The sequence below is a fragment of the Euprymna scolopes genome, chromosome 31 (assembly GCF_053919585.1).
Source record: "Euprymna scolopes isolate OS-2025 chromosome 31, ASM5391958v1, whole genome shotgun sequence".
Lineage (NCBI taxonomy): Eukaryota > Metazoa > Mollusca > Cephalopoda > Sepiida > Sepiolidae > Euprymna > Euprymna scolopes.
This window is the reverse complement of record NC_136512.1, coordinates 13,479,815-13,495,702: the sequence shown is the minus strand read 5'-3', so window position 1 is coordinate 13,495,702 and position 15,888 is coordinate 13,479,815. Positions and strand designations below refer to the sequence as shown.

The following is a 15,888-nucleotide window of genomic DNA, read 5'->3' as shown; positions in this document are numbered from 1 at the left end:
ATTACAAAACAAAAAAGAAAACACGGTCTTATGTAATTTTGGTACCGCGCTGAAATAATAACGTTATTATTTCGAAAGCCATTCTTAACATCGGGAGGGGAGGGTATCGTTTAAAAGTCATTTCGGGGGGCACTTGTGCAGTAGTAGGTGTATCAGAATTTTTGTAGGAATTTTTGACACCCCTAACACGAAACTGCGAATAAAATATAAAAATATCGTAATTTCTCCGTTAAAAGTGGGTTATTTATTTTCTTTATGGATTATACTTCCAAAATAGACTAAAGTTGTTTTAAAAGTAATAGAAATATTTTTTTTTAACTAATGAATTTTCTGAACTCAATATTTTTCAATTTTTAAACTTTAAAAATCTATCAAAATTTTTCTATTGATTCTATTTTTACGATATTTTCAGGGTCAATGTGAAATTTTATGTTCTTTCCAATAAATCGAATATAATATTTTAGACAAACGTTTTTTTTTTTTAATTCACGCCCCCCCCCCCCCTATTTTCAAGTTTCTATTAAAAAGTAAATAATTAATTTACTCAATTGAAGAGAAAAGGTCAATAAATAATATTCAAATTTAAAAAAAAAACAAAAAAAAACGTAGTGTTTTTTTAGAATTTTACCTGTAAAGTTTGAAGTTAAAAACCTTTTTTTTTTTTTAAACCACGTTATTTGTTTTTTCTTTTTAATGGAATCTTGGTCCTTGCTCCTTTAATTGAAAAAAAAAAAATTAGGGCTTGAATTACATTTTTCGATGAGTTATAAGCTTGGAAAGACAGGGGGTCGAATAATTCACGCCTCCCATTTTGAAATGTCTATTAAAAAGTAAATAATTGATTTATGTACCAAAGTCTTATATATCACAAATTGAAGAGAAAAGGTCAATAAATAATATATTCAAATTTAAAAAAAAAACAACAAAAAAAAACAAACTTTTTTTTAGAAATTTACCTGTAAAGTCCGAAGTTTAAAACCTTTTTAAAAAAACAAAAACAAAAAAAAAAAAAAACACTTTTTTGTTTTTGTTTTGTTTTTTAATGAAACCTTGGTCCTTGCTCCTTTAATTGAAAAAAAAAAAAAAAAATTAGGGCTTGAATTACATTTTTCGAGGAGTTATAAGCTTGGAAAGATGGGGTGGAATTATTCACTATTTTCACGAAATTTCTGACACACCTACTTGTGCAGTACTTAAAAATATACAAATTTATTTTCTTTTGGAGGTTGGGGAGGCTCGTTTTAAAACTATATCTACCTCAGTATTTTCTTTAATTTTCGGACATTTTTTGTTAAAAATTATTTACTAAGTACTGTCGAGTCTGACAGTACTTAGTATTTCTTTTTTAATTAAATAAACTCTTTAAAATAAGTTTAAACACCAAAACATTTTTTTACATGGGGGTCACCACTTATCAAGGTCTGTAGGCCACTCAAGGATAAGGGTTATTGCGTGTACAGTAATCAATGAGATAGTATTGTCGTAATCATTAGTATTGGGGGTTTTGATAGAGTGTCTTACTTAAGGGGGCGGTTTGTCAGGAGTTTGTTTATGTTGGACTTGAAGACGTCCAAGTTGTAGTCAGATGGGAAACAGGCAAGCGGCAGAGAGTTCCACTGGCGTGCAGTTCTAAGAAAGAAGCTTTGCTCATGGAATCTACGTTTGGATTTAGGCACAGATAAAGAGTGGAGAAAATTATTGACTTACAAAGCTAGGTAGAAAATTGACTTACAAAGCTAGGTAGAAAACGAAAACAGAAAAATCAATTTAATTTTTTTAAAACAAACATGTAAAAATATTTTGAAAAATATTATGGGATGTCCATTATTACCGAAAAATATACAAATTTATTTTCTTTTGGAGGAGGGGGGCTCGTTTTTAAACTATATCTACCTTAATATTTTCTTTAATTTTCTATTTTTGAGTAATTATCCTCCTAAGATGTGATCCTCTTATATCGAACATTTTTTGTTCAGAAGTAACACTCGACATTACTTTTTGTTTTGTTTTGTTTTTTTAACTACATAAACTCTTTAAAATAAGTTGAAAGATCAAAAACTTTCAAAGCTAGGTAGAAAACTAAAACTTAGAAAAATTGATTTAATTTTTTTTTAAAACAACAGTAAACAAGTAAAAATATTTTTTTTTTTAAATATTATGGGATGTGTATTCTCTTTTAAAGACAATATCTTCAAGAACGGTCATAAAATGTGTTTTCAATCGATATTTATTCAATAAGGGACCAGTTTTCCTACCTCGTAAAAGGGGACAAGTTTTCCGGGGTCGAGTTTTCCAGAGACGAGTTTTCCTAAATTCGTCTTAAATATACCCTTATAAAAAAAGAATCCTTTAAATTGACTTAATATCAAAATCGTGTTTTTTTTTGTTTTTTTTTAATTCTAGTTATATATCTATAGTCGGTTGTCTGGAAAAGTTTTTAGTGTTTTGACTCACTTTAAAACCTTTAATCGGTTCGAAAACCAGCGTCTAATCAATTGGTGCGAAAAAAGAAATGGTGGCGAGCTAACACCTAAATATTTGGAGTTAGGAAAATGTAACATATTGGGTAGGTTTCTTACAGTATTTTGTTTTATTTTTAAGTCATTTTCCAATCTTCAGATATTTAAGTACCAGCTTGCCGCGGTTTTCCTTTTCGCACCTATTGATACACACTGTTTTTCGAACCGATTAAATGTTCTTAAGTAAGTAAAAACACTAAAAACTTATCCAGATAGGTAGAAGAGTAACTTATGTTGCCTTTGATAACGCTGAATCGTTATATATGTAACTACTTAATTTACTCACATAAAAATAATATACAAAAGTATAAATTTATGCGTAAACTTTAAGTATTTACTTCAACAGTGCTCACTACGTAGGTAGAGCTAGTTAGTAAATTATAAAATAACTATGGCGATTAAGCTACACTGAATATTCCGTGTTTCATCCACTCTAGGACTCTTCAGGCTTATGCGCGAATTTTGTGGTTGTTTGTCGTTTTTATATATGCATCTTCTATTGAGATTTTAGTTAGCCAATCAGCTTTCTCGTATCCACCGTGCCCTTCCTATCAGCCAATGCGCATGCACTTATCGGACAAAGGCCTATTTGACCTCTGGTTGACCTGTTCCTTTGTGCGCGCTCTATTTAGCCTGGATATCTAGTTTCTTGATCTGTTTTAAATCTAGGTTAGTGTTTTTTTATGTTAGTTTATATATAAATATATATATATATATACATACATGTGTGATCGTTTATGTATATTCATGTTTATTTAATTATTTTCTTTTGTTTTGTATATATATGAAGAGTCCTAGAGTGGATGAAACGCGGAATATTCAGTGTAGCTTAATCGCCATATATATTTTATAACTTACTATATATATAACGATTCAGCATTGTAAAACAAACCCATATATATGCTAGTGCTAGACTTGCCTCCATCCAGAGCCCGGAATTGAACCTACAACCACCTAGTCGATAGAAAGCATGTCTACTATCTGATTCGTGGGATTGACGCTTGTAAATGATATCTTCAAATGTATTTATATAAACTTTTGGCTATTACCTTTTATTTGTTTGTTTATTTACAAACATCTTCGTATATACATACATAAATATGCGATGTGAATTCTTATATAGTCATGCTTTTTTTTTTTTTTTTTTTTTTTTTTTTTCGTCCTTTCGGGAATCTTCAGTGCAGGGTGTCACGATTAACATTAATATATATATACTAGCAAAAATACCTGTCGTTGACTGGGTTCAAAAGCAGCCTACAGAAAATGGACTGATTTATGAAAGTGTGATAGGTTATGAAAAGGAAAGGTTATAAAGAGATAGCTTCGAATTTGGGGGTATAAAAACCAAAAGCAAAATATGATGAAAGTAAAAATATAATAGACTCCATAATTCATTATACCATACCTGTTCACACTGAAACACTTATCACAATATTCTGTGGATCCATATTAAAAAACCTTGTTAAACTTTGTGACATTTCCATTCTATGGAGGTCAGGCACGAACGAACACCCCATAATTTTATTATACCATATTTCTTCAAACTGAAACATAATTATCAAAGTATACTTACGCACATAGATATGAAAAGTCTTTATTAAAGTTTGTGCCTATTTCCATTCTAGCGAATGCAAACTCCAATTTTATTATACCATCCCTATTTAAGTGAAAACATTTATCAAAGTATTCTAATGTACATCTATATTAAAAACACTTGTAAACGTTTTTTTTTAATTTAAATTTTTTATTTGCATACTTTGTGGACCAGGCGCGTATGCAGACTCCACAATTTTAATTAATCATCATTATGCCAGATCAAACATACCCATTTCTGTGTCTCGATACATCATCTATCATTATATGTGATCAGTTTTCTATAATAGTCAACCATATAGGAGCCTATTCATGACCAGACACACACAGACGTTCAGCTTTATATATCTCTCACACACACACACACACACACACACACACAATTATAAGACAAATTATCATATTCATATGTTGCCTGGGAAAACTCGTCCACGGAAAACTAGTCCATTTTTGCTAAGTAGGAAAACACGTCCATTATTGAATAATTATGCATTGAAAACACATTTTATGACCGTGCTTGAAGGAGATATATTTTTTTTTTAAGAGAATTTAAAAAAATATATTTTTACTTGTCAGATTCAAAACGATTTAAAAAAGATTTTTCTAAGCGTTCGTTTTCTACCCATCTTTGTAAGTTTTTAGTGGTCCAACTTATTTTAAAAATCTCCCAAGATTGCCAGTACTCTTCACTTCTTGCGATAACCTTTGCAAATGAATTTGCGTTATTGCAACAACCACTTACCATTGTTCTCGTTAGCAGCGACCGTTGATCTTCACTAGAATTTGGGTGGCAATAAGCCTCTCCAAAGTCTCAGTCCTCTTTGCACTCATTCAGCAAAGGTCTGGCTAGTGCTTTCTCTTGTTGGTCTTCCATCCTCCTTGACCCCCTCTTACATATTTGGTATGCTTATGATGACATACACAAAAAAAAGGCAGGGGCTCAGAGGGGTTAACTTACACTTTTGCAGTTTCAGTTTTCATGATTTCATGTGATTTTTCCTTTGTGTTTTACATCTGTAGCAGTTTCTGTATGTCCTGTCGTTGCCTATTATTATTATTTACTTGCCTCCCCACGAGGGCAGAGTTGGATACAAGGTTGGTTTTAATGTGGAGAAAATCCAGCTCCCAAAAAGGGACACTCTGGATAGGAACAAATATTAAAAACTGCCTCAATCTAGAAGGATTTCTCCTCCACTGACCGAGGTCAGCAAAGGCGAAGTGCAATATCAGAACAGATACTACACTGTGTTCCTAGCCTTTGTTGTGGAAATAGAATTTTAGATCTCCATAAACTTGAAAACAAAAAAGTGTCTGCCCATGTCTCAATATCAGCACAAGGTCCAAAAACAAATATCAAATCTAATAGGCCCCGCACTGTCTGCCAAGCTCCAACCTCTGTCCCATTGTTGCAGTGTCGCATCCCTGTGTCTGTTTTACAAGTACTTAAATGGAATTTGATCTGATAAACTCATATAACTTGTGTCTTCTTGACGTACATACTCTCAACTAACCTGACAAGCAGCAAAATCACACCCCTTTACTGTTGAGGTTCTTAGAAGCTGGAAAGACTTCTACTCTAATACTTTCTTCCATTAGACTGCTAGATTTTGTGTATGGAAATAAGAATCAACTGATTTTTTGCAAGTTACTTAATGTTCCTATTTACTTAACTCCCCACGAGGGCAGAGTTAGACACAAGGTCGGTTTTTTAATATGGGGAAAATCCATTTCCCCAAAAAGGGGCACTCTGGAGAGTAACAAAAATAAAAATTGGCTCAGTTTAAAAGGATTTCTCCTTCACTGATCGAGGTCAGAAAAGGTGAAGGGTAGTATCAGAACAGATACTACACCTTGTTCCTAGCCAAAAGGCCAAGAACTTGTATTTGTATATGAATAATTTTTTAAAACATACAAACATTTATAAAATCAACAAGACCGCTTTGAATCTTACAACAATGCATGGATGAATGGTGGCTTTATAAAGATATAGGATACTGGCAAGTGTGAGAGGTTTTCTAGCACGGAAGAGGGAGCCCACCTTTCTTGCAACAGCTTTGGCAATTTGTTCAGATTCATGTTGTCTGTAGGTGTCAGCGACAGGAGTTTAAATGTTTGATTCTTGTGTGTTATTAGCCATGGCAATCGGTGATTAAAAACGTTTCTTATATAATTGGTAACAAAAAAAAAGATCTTTGTCTTGCTAGCAAGAAATATATGGTGCCATTGCACGACCATTATCTATGTAAAACTATTGGTTGTCCGTCTGCCCTTGCTTGAATTTTGTCCACCAAAAACATGGCAATAAGCTCTAGTCTCTATTGTGTTTGTATTGAGCTTTTTTTTTTTTTTTCATTAGATTGGGATGTATAAATAGCAATATTTATATTAGATTGAAGTTTACTCTTGCTTGTATCAGGTAAACATTTCATTCCCTTGATTGTTTCTCTTATATATATATATATATATATATATATATATGAGAACAAGTAGTTAATAAAACATGTTAAAAAACACTTTGAAAAAGAGTTCTAAACATTCAATTTTAAAAATAAAGCACAAAATAAGTGGATAGTCCTTAATCCGCAGAGTTCCGAAGAAATACTTTCCTTCTCATCAAGGGTAGGATTTAGCAAAATGCGGGATCGAATTTTGCTTGCAAATGTATTTGATGAAACTACAAGAAAGTCATAGATCTTACTTGGTAACAAATAGTGAAGGAGAGGGAATATGAAGAAAAAGGTGATTTCACGTGAATGGATAGTCTGGTGAAGGGTAAAATATCCGATAACTGTAAAATCCAAAAATCAAAAAAGTAAAATCCAAGGGAATCACATAATTGGAAGATGGTCCAAAGTAATTCCAAAAGTCAGAAATCCGTGGAATAATTCACAAATGGGGGCAAGGAAAAGGAAATGAGTTTAAATAATTTTATTAAAAAGATAAGATGTGCGTAGAAAAAAGAATTTAAAATAACTGTCAAGGCTGCCCTAATTTTGGGAAAATGAGTGAAGAAAAAAAAAATTGAATGGTGATAGAGTTAATTTTAGAATAGAAAAGCCAATGTTAAAATGACCTAAACAAGATGACGTTAAAAAGGCGCCTAAATTTAAAGCAAAAAAAAAGCGGTCAACTGAAATATACAAATTATTACTGAAGAATTAAATTATCAGCAGGAGTTATTAAAGGAAGCAAATGAATTAATAATAAGTGAAATACATACACATGTATGTGCATACATACGAATACATACAATTACATACATACATATGAATACATACAATTACACACACACACAACAACAAACACACCCACATATACACACACATATCTATACATATAGATGAGTAAATAAATAAAGAGTTGAAAAAAAAAATTTAAGGGGAGAGGATGGCCGATATCTACAAATTCCGGAATAAGGCAAATAGGTATGTAAATAAATGCACATAGTAAAATATGAGTAAACATACATGCAGAAAATGAATGTGTAGGTAGATGGATATATTTGATTGATATGAATATTTAAACATTAAAACGGAGATTGTTTGGCCGGTTTTACATCTGCAAAGAAGAAATAAAGAATTACAATGAAAATTAGAAATTTATAAAATTCTAAGATAGTATGTAGAAAAAACGATAATGTTATAGAAAAATATATATAACTGAAAGGTTAATTTAATAGCTATGTAATTTCAAATTTACCATAATTAAATTTAGACTTATGTTTGCAGTAGGAGATCAGTTCGTTTTTAAATTTTATTATATTACCACTTTGAGGGGAAATAATTATAGTTATAGCTTCGGTTGTGCAGAAGCGACATGACTTAGAGCCTGGAGTAAAAGACTTAACCTTTTTTAGGATAGTCCATTTAATTGAGAAGGGGTATTGTTAGAATTAAGATTTTTAATTAAAGTGGTTAGAGAAGTTCCTTGGTTATTAGAAGTTTGTTAAAAGAAAAACTGTGGTTTGATATTCTTTTCTTAATTAATGTTGAAGTAGCACCGATATATCTATGTACTTTATTAACAGCTCGAAGTCTGAAATTAATATTAATTTGCCGATTTGTATTGGGGAAATAGTTTGAATTTTGTTCATTGTGATGAAGAAAGGGTGGGATAATGATATATATAAGTTAGAAAAGCATTTCATCCAAGGCATGAAAATTGTTAAACAAAATGTTTTTACTATAGGCTTTAAAAATAAAGGTACAAGATTCAATTTGAAATTTATTTATCTTCAAAGTGCACTTTTATAAATTTTACAAAGTAAGGTATAAAAATGTAATACCTTACTTTGTAAAATGTATAAAAGTGCACTTTGAAGATAAATAAATTTTAAATTGAATCTTGCACCTTTATTTTTAAAACCTATAGTAAAAACATTTTGTTTAACAATTTTCATGCCTTGGATGAAATGTTTTTCTAACTTGTATCGTATCTTTTTAAGATTATATTTTATTTATTTTATTAATTTAGATTTTAAAAAAAAAAAATGAATGTGGTTTTTGCATGTATTCATAAAAACTCCTACTCTCTATTTCAGTTTGTATTTCTCCTCACACCACAACCCTTTTTTTGCAACTCCCTCTTTGTCATACATGTCTGAATAATGAGAAAATCTGAATTTTTGTAACAAAAACTTTAAAATAACTTTTAGATTAAATTTTTTTAAACTTCTTTCAGAATAGAAAATCTTTACAATTTAATAAGGAACATATTTCATATAGTTTCATTAAAAGTATTCAGTAGATAACGAGAAAAATAGAGATGAAAATTTCAAAAGGAGTGTATAACTGGTTACAGTCAATAGTAGTCCTCGCCAGCGAAAGTCTTTGTTATGCTATTATTATTATTATTATTATTTAAAACATTTTGTGTCCTGCTCTTTCGCGTTAGGACTAATATGTTGTTTGTTTTTGCGATATGGTTTGAATGAATTCAATTATTTACGAAAGTGCATTTTTCCCTAAATGAGAGTTGGAATAATTTTCCCTTCAACCAATTTGATACCCCAATATGGGGAGCGGCTTATATATTGCTTTTAAAATACACTTATCTACTGACATGTTTCGTTGTCTACGATTCATCATCAGAGTGGCTGCAAAATATTAGAATCGTCCCATCACTAATATATATATATATTGGTGATGGGACGATTCCAATGTTTTTCCTGATTCCGGTACAATTCTGTATTAAACTGGTGATTCCGATTATTTATAAATCTCTAAATACTTAACTATAAAATGGTTATTTTGTCCCGATTACCATAAAAATATGTATATATTTTCTCAAACGTAAAAACACTTGTGGGAGGGGGTGATCTACTGATTTTAATTTCACTGGTAGTTTATTAAGCAACGTTGAGCCAGGCCAGTACCAGATGGGTGACCATTTGGGAAGGCGAGGCACTGTATGTACCGCGAGGTCAAATACCAGGTTGAGAAACTGGCACGGTCTATCCTTCTCTTGGGGTAGATGGGACTAAGCCATGATAGGCACCCCGTCTAGTTATGGTGTCATGATAAAAAATGCCCTTGATAGCCCAAGTATTCAGCTACTGACAAGATTTGAATTACACTACAAACTTTTGTAGCAGGTTCAATCTTGGCTGTGGCCGTGCTGGATGGATGAATGGTAGTTAAAAAAAAAAAATCAAAGAATGTTTATTATTTTATGATCAATACCAGCAGTGGAAGATTTTGCTGTAAACAAAATCAAATAAAAGAGAAAGAATCGTTTTTTGGCATTGGAAAATAGGCACGACTTTTCCAGATTCCGGTACCCCCAAAAGTTTTGATTTTTCCGATTAATCATCCCAACTCATATATATATATATATAAAATATATTTTATGTGTGTGTGTGTGTGTGTATGTCTAGTGATAAAGAATACCCTTGGCGAAGCATCAAGTATTCAGCTACCGACAAGATTTGAATTACACTACAAACTTGTGTAGTGAGTTCAATCTCAGCTGCGGCCATACTGGATGGATGAATGGTAGTTAAAAAAAAAAAAAAATCAATAAATGTTTATTTTATTAATATTACCAGTAGTGGAAAATTTTACTTTAAACAAAATCAAATAAAAAAAGACAAATAAAAGAATCGTTTTTGGCATTGGAAAATAAGCACGACTCTTCCAAATTCTGATACTCCAAAAAGTTTCGATTTTTCCGATTAATCATCCCAACTCTAATATATATATATATATATATATACTGTTATATAAAAGTCACTGTGTATATGTGAGTTCTTCAAAGAGTCCGAAACGGCTGAGCCTATCTTTTGTAAATTTCACACAAAGCTAATTTATATGTCTGACAGTGTTCTTAGATATGTTTTGTACAGAAATTCATTCGATAAGTATCGAAAATCGGAAAAATCCGACCTTAGAAATAGTCTTTCTCTCATAGATAAAAAAGAATAATTTTTACAGGAGAATATTTCACGTTACAGTCAAGAGGAAATAAAACCTCAGCAAATCATTTCTTAAAAAAAAAAAAAAAAAAAAAAAAAAGATTTATTGTCATCTGGAGATATAGCTCAGTGGTAGAGCATTTAACTACACAACGAATGGTCCCCTGTTCAAGGCCGGGTGTACCTCACCATTTTTATTTTAATTTCTTATTAAGGAGTTCTATTTATAAAAATCCCTGCAAATCATTTCTTGAATATTTTAAAACTAAACATTAATCAGAAATGACTTTTCTAGGGAATTCATCGACAAGCCCAAGTATCAGCTGACGTGATATTATAAACAAACACAGACGCAATTTGATGAATGACATTATTATTATTTTAAAATTATTTTTTCAAATTCGTTCACCGGGCAAATTATTCCTCGTAATATATAATAATCAATAGAGGATTGATTCTATAATAATACATACGCAATCTGAATAAATTAAAATATCATGTTTAAGCGTATTGTAAAACTGAGCGGCCAGCTAGTATATACAGTAGCGTCCAAAACTAATGGACAAAATTTTAAAACCTAATATTTGTTAGAAATAACACCTGTGAAAAGCTGAAATTTTGACAACTTGTAGTTGTTATCATCCATAGTAACATACTAAAATTTGAATCATTTGCAAAGGATAGAAAAAGAATTATAACAATTGCTTATTTATTTTCGAAATAGGAACGTACTTTCATAGCTAATGCGCATCATCTACACTCCCTGATTTTTCCTTCTATATCCTTATCCATGTTTGGCCAATAAACGAAAGAGCGCATAAGGCTTTTCATTCTTGATATACCTGGATGTCCTACATGGAATTCCTTGAGCATTCTTTTCTGTAATGTCGCAGGAATTATGACCCTGTCGCTACATAACAGGACGTTCTCGCAAATTGAAGAATTTGTCTCTGATGTATCGTTATTTTCATGGAAAGTGTTCAACTGAGCTTCAATCTATGGTCCCCCCTCGCCAAACTTTCACAAGAAACACTCGTCTAGCTGTAAACACTATCAATAATTTCCCCCACTCTTTATCTGTGCCTAAACCTAAACGTAGATTCCATGAACAAAGCTTCTTTCTTAGAACTGCACGCCTGTGGAATTGTCTTCCGTTTTCCTGCTTTCCGGCTGACTACAATATGATTGTGTTCAAGTCTAAAGTAAATAAGTTCTTGATGAGCCGTTCCATATAAGTTATCAAATTTACCAAATTTTCATTACTAATGATTACTATATTGACCAATTTCTACTGTACACTCTTTAACGCTTATCCTTGAGTGGCCTCTGGGCCTTGATAATGTGGTGACGCCTATGTAAAAAAAAAAAAAAAAAAAATTTCTTCATCCAGTTCGTTATTGTTAATCCTTTCTTTCATGTGTATAATAAATTTGTCCACCTCTGCCTTACTCTTAATCTCATCAAGCGTTACTGGAAGTTCTCTTATTGTGTCACATAACATTTTTTACTTCAACTTCCGCTTGAATTGCCGCTATTACCATATCCTCCAATGGTAATGTCTGCTTAGGTATTAACCTCGATAACCCGTCTGCATGACCAAATTTTTTAGATGGTACATACTCCATTTGAAAGTTGTAATTCAGAAGTATGGTACCCCATCTTTGGAGTCTATTCGTCGTATGTTGTGGTAGTCCCTTTTTCGATCTGAAAATCGTTAATAATAGTTTGTGGTCTATTTGTAACAGAAATTGCCTACTGTGCAGGAAACGATGAAATTTCTTTACCGCGAATATAATGATTAATGCCTCTTTTTCAATTTGTGAGTAGTTCTTTTCGGCTGGCAAAAGTGATCAGAATGAATGTGCTATGGGTTTCACTTTTCCACCATCCATTTTGTGTAAAACGCATGCTCCTATGCCACAGGAGCTGGCATCGCTTGCAACTATAATTTCACGCTTGGGATTATAATGTGCCAGAAACAAGTCAGACATTAAAGTCTCTTTAATTTCCCGAAATGCTTCTTTCCACTCTTGTGTCCTGACCCATTTTTGGTCTTTCCTTAACAGTTCATTTAAAGGCGACCTTAGTTTATGCATATTTGGCACAAATACATTGTAGTAATTTGCCAAACCTAAGAAGCTGTGTAAAGACAATATTTTCTGCAGCAGGCATATTCTTTATTGCACTCGATCTATCTGGATCCGGCCTTCTTCCATGTTTATCGATGATTTGCCCCAAGTATTTTATTTTCTCCATAAAAAATGTACATTTTTCCTGTTTTACTTTAAATCCATAATCCTGAATCCTTTTGAATACTTGGTTTACATGAGCTTTGTGTTGTTCTTTGCTAGCGCTTTTCATTAACACATCGTCCAGGTACCTTACTGCGAAATTCAACCCATTTAACAATGTCCATAATTTGCTGGAAAATCGCAGGGGCGACTTTGACCCCAAAAGGAAGTCTGTTAAACTTGTACAATCCCTTATGGGTATTAATACATAGCTTTGAACACTCTTCATCGACTGGAACTTGTAAGTACGCATCACTGAGGTCGATTTTAGAAAAATATTTCCCTCCCCCCCAGTTTCGCAAATATCTCTTCAAGGCTTGGAAGAGGATAATGGTGATCTTGTAATGCTCTGTCGCAAAGTCGGCACAAACCCAAATCTCCTTACTCTTCTTGTTGATGTAAAGCCCACTGACTGATCAATTTTTCCGATGACACCCATGTTTTCGAGTCTTTCTAATTCACTGTCTATCTGTTCTATAGCAGCGTATTGTGCATTTCTTTTCTTTCTGAACACTGGCTGTTCATTTACTTTTACGTCAAGTTTTGCTTCCCAAACCGCCTGAAAATATGTCTGGGAAATTCTCTTTTAACTCCCTCTTACGTTTTTCTGCCTCCACATTCGAATCCTCAACCTTTTGGCAAAATGAGCTTAAAGGCAGATCCCATAGTCTAAACTTCTTGAACAGATCAGTTCCAAAGAGGTTGTTTAATTTTCGCAGGACAAAAATTCTTGCTTTTTCGGCCCTGTTCTGGAAAAAGATATTCGTCAATAATTCTCCTTCGAAGGTAATTTTTTCACCACCGACGCTTCGCCATTTTATGTGATTTAATCATAGTAAGTCTCGCAAGCCTCTTCCATGTATGTACATTAATAATGGAAATGTCAGACCCACTATCAAGCTGTAGCCTTACATATTTCCGGATATTTTGTTCCTTAGGTTCAATTTTCGTAAGTTTAATGGAGGTCTTTCGATCAGATTTTTTTCTACAATGCGATGCATTATGCTCTTTCTGGAGGCAGTTGTCACATTGTTTGAGTTTGTAGGGACACTCATTGTACCAATGTTTATTTCCACACCTCCAACATGGTCCAGGTAGATCTTTTCCCCCCGTTTCTTTCTCTGGTTATTTTTTGAAGTCGAATTTTTTCTTTTGATGGATCTTTTTAATATGCGACACTGCTTTCCTCTATTTCATGACTTTTGTTTCAACGCAATAAACTGTTCACAGTCTTCCGCTAAGTTTTGCAGTTTTAAATTCGGTTCATTTTCGAGTTTATTTAAAACACGACGCCTGATTTCAGCGTCTTTATTTAAGACCAGCCCTTTTAAACATTTAAAATTATTTTCTGATAAGTCCTCCAGTTTAAAATCGTTGCAATGCTTGTTCACTATACTTGCATAAGTAGTGTAGTCGTCTTCCTCTCTTCTAGTAACATTCATATCGCCTATGGAAAAGAGGCGTTTTTGCAGAAAACAGTTCTGTAAGTAGCGTAACTGCTTCTTGGAAGCTCAACTCACTAGTCTTTTTGGGGAGAATAGAATTCACGAACTTTGTATGCTCTGCTTTTCCCAATTTCCTTAGCAAAAGCCTAAATTTTTTCGCGTCTGATCAGGTACCACAATCCGATATAAAACATCCTAATATTGGACGAAAGTGACATCATCTTCTGGATTATAATTGAAATTTTCAGCTGTTTGAGAAAATGCATTATGATTATCGTCCGCTTTAGTTAACTGTGTCGCCTCCGGAATTTCTCTTTGTCCCTGTGTTTTCATGAATATTTCCTCAAAGCGTTTCTGTTGTTGAAGCATTTTTTCTTCAAATGCTTGTTTAAATCTCTCTTCTCTTTCTACTTGTTGAATTTGCTGCTTTTGCAACACGAGATTTTGCTTTGCCTAGAATTGGAACAATTCCAAGAGTGAATCTTTGAATTTCGCATCCACCATACGAATTCAATTTACAATTTACGTTTGTATTAAAGAAATATTCCTTAGTAAAAAAAAAAAAAAAAAAAAAAAAAAAAAAAATCAACCAAGTTTTCTTTCCCAATTCTTTTGTTTGAAGAACAACAGTTTAGCAGAACTTTTATAACTTAATTTGTTGAACGCTATATTTCTAGTTTTACTAGAAACAATCCAGCGAAATAACATTTGTTTAACATTTTTTTTTTTTTATTTGCACGCGTTTTTACGTAGCAAAAATAAAATCCGTCGCTTTAAATATCCGACGAATTCGTATGGGAAACTTTTAGTTTTTTTTTTTTTTTTACCCTCTTTGCCTTTTGCAAAAAATGACTTGATTCTTTACGTGTTTGCTAAGCACAAATGACGTACGCGAATAATTATTTTTCACGGTCTGTCTTTTTCTCTATACAAAATCAAGCGGGTTTTTTTTTTTCAAATCCCAGATGTTATTGAAATAACGATAAACTTACACGGTATTTTCTAGTTGGTTTTGCAGAAGAAAATTCTTACAGTCGGAAAAATGGCTTCTAGTGAAGAAAAAAAAAAATGACACCTTTTCCCTTTCTAAAACACTTGGTAAGCGTGTTCAATTATTAAATAATTGTCAACATTCGCGTTTTTCGCTGTAGATTTTGGTAGCAAGTTTTTCCCCCCCTGTCACCAAATTACTATTGTAGTAATTAATTCGCTGTTAATCATTCCGTATCCAAATATCTGTTGAAATGACGAAGGTGTTCTGCCGTAAAGATTTTACGAATCTTTATTTCAATCACTTTTGGTGATTCTCTGCAGTGATGGTCGTTTCAATTCCTTGTCGCCAATCTGTTGTGTCGTGGAACAACAGTGAAAATAAGAACAATCAAGTCGAGGTTCGGTTAAGGAACAAGTGTATTAACAATAATGTACAAAGATAGGAAAGAGTGTATATCTGCTGGGCACTCGGCTAGCAGTTGAAGTGCAGTCACATCTCTCCCCGGTGTTGGAATTACTAGCGCTATTTATAGTGCCCATCGGTGTAAATTCCTCTGTTCAAGGAAGGCCGGTATAACACTTACCAACTCAATACTGCTTGTTTTTCAAACCAAAACTTAAAATTCTGTTAAAAC

General features: G+C 32.7%; 1 protein-coding gene and 1 pseudogene across 1 annotated transcript in view; both read right to left on the bottom strand.

Moving 5' to 3' along the window:
- The window catches only part of LOC145255631 (uncharacterized), a 165,614-nt gene that overhangs the window by 140,915 nt on the left and 8,811 nt on the right, over window positions 1–15,888 (bottom strand). The gene's annotated exons all lie outside the window — the stretch shown is intronic.
- On the bottom strand, window positions 5,811–5,993 carry LOC145255941 (U2 spliceosomal RNA; annotated as a pseudogene).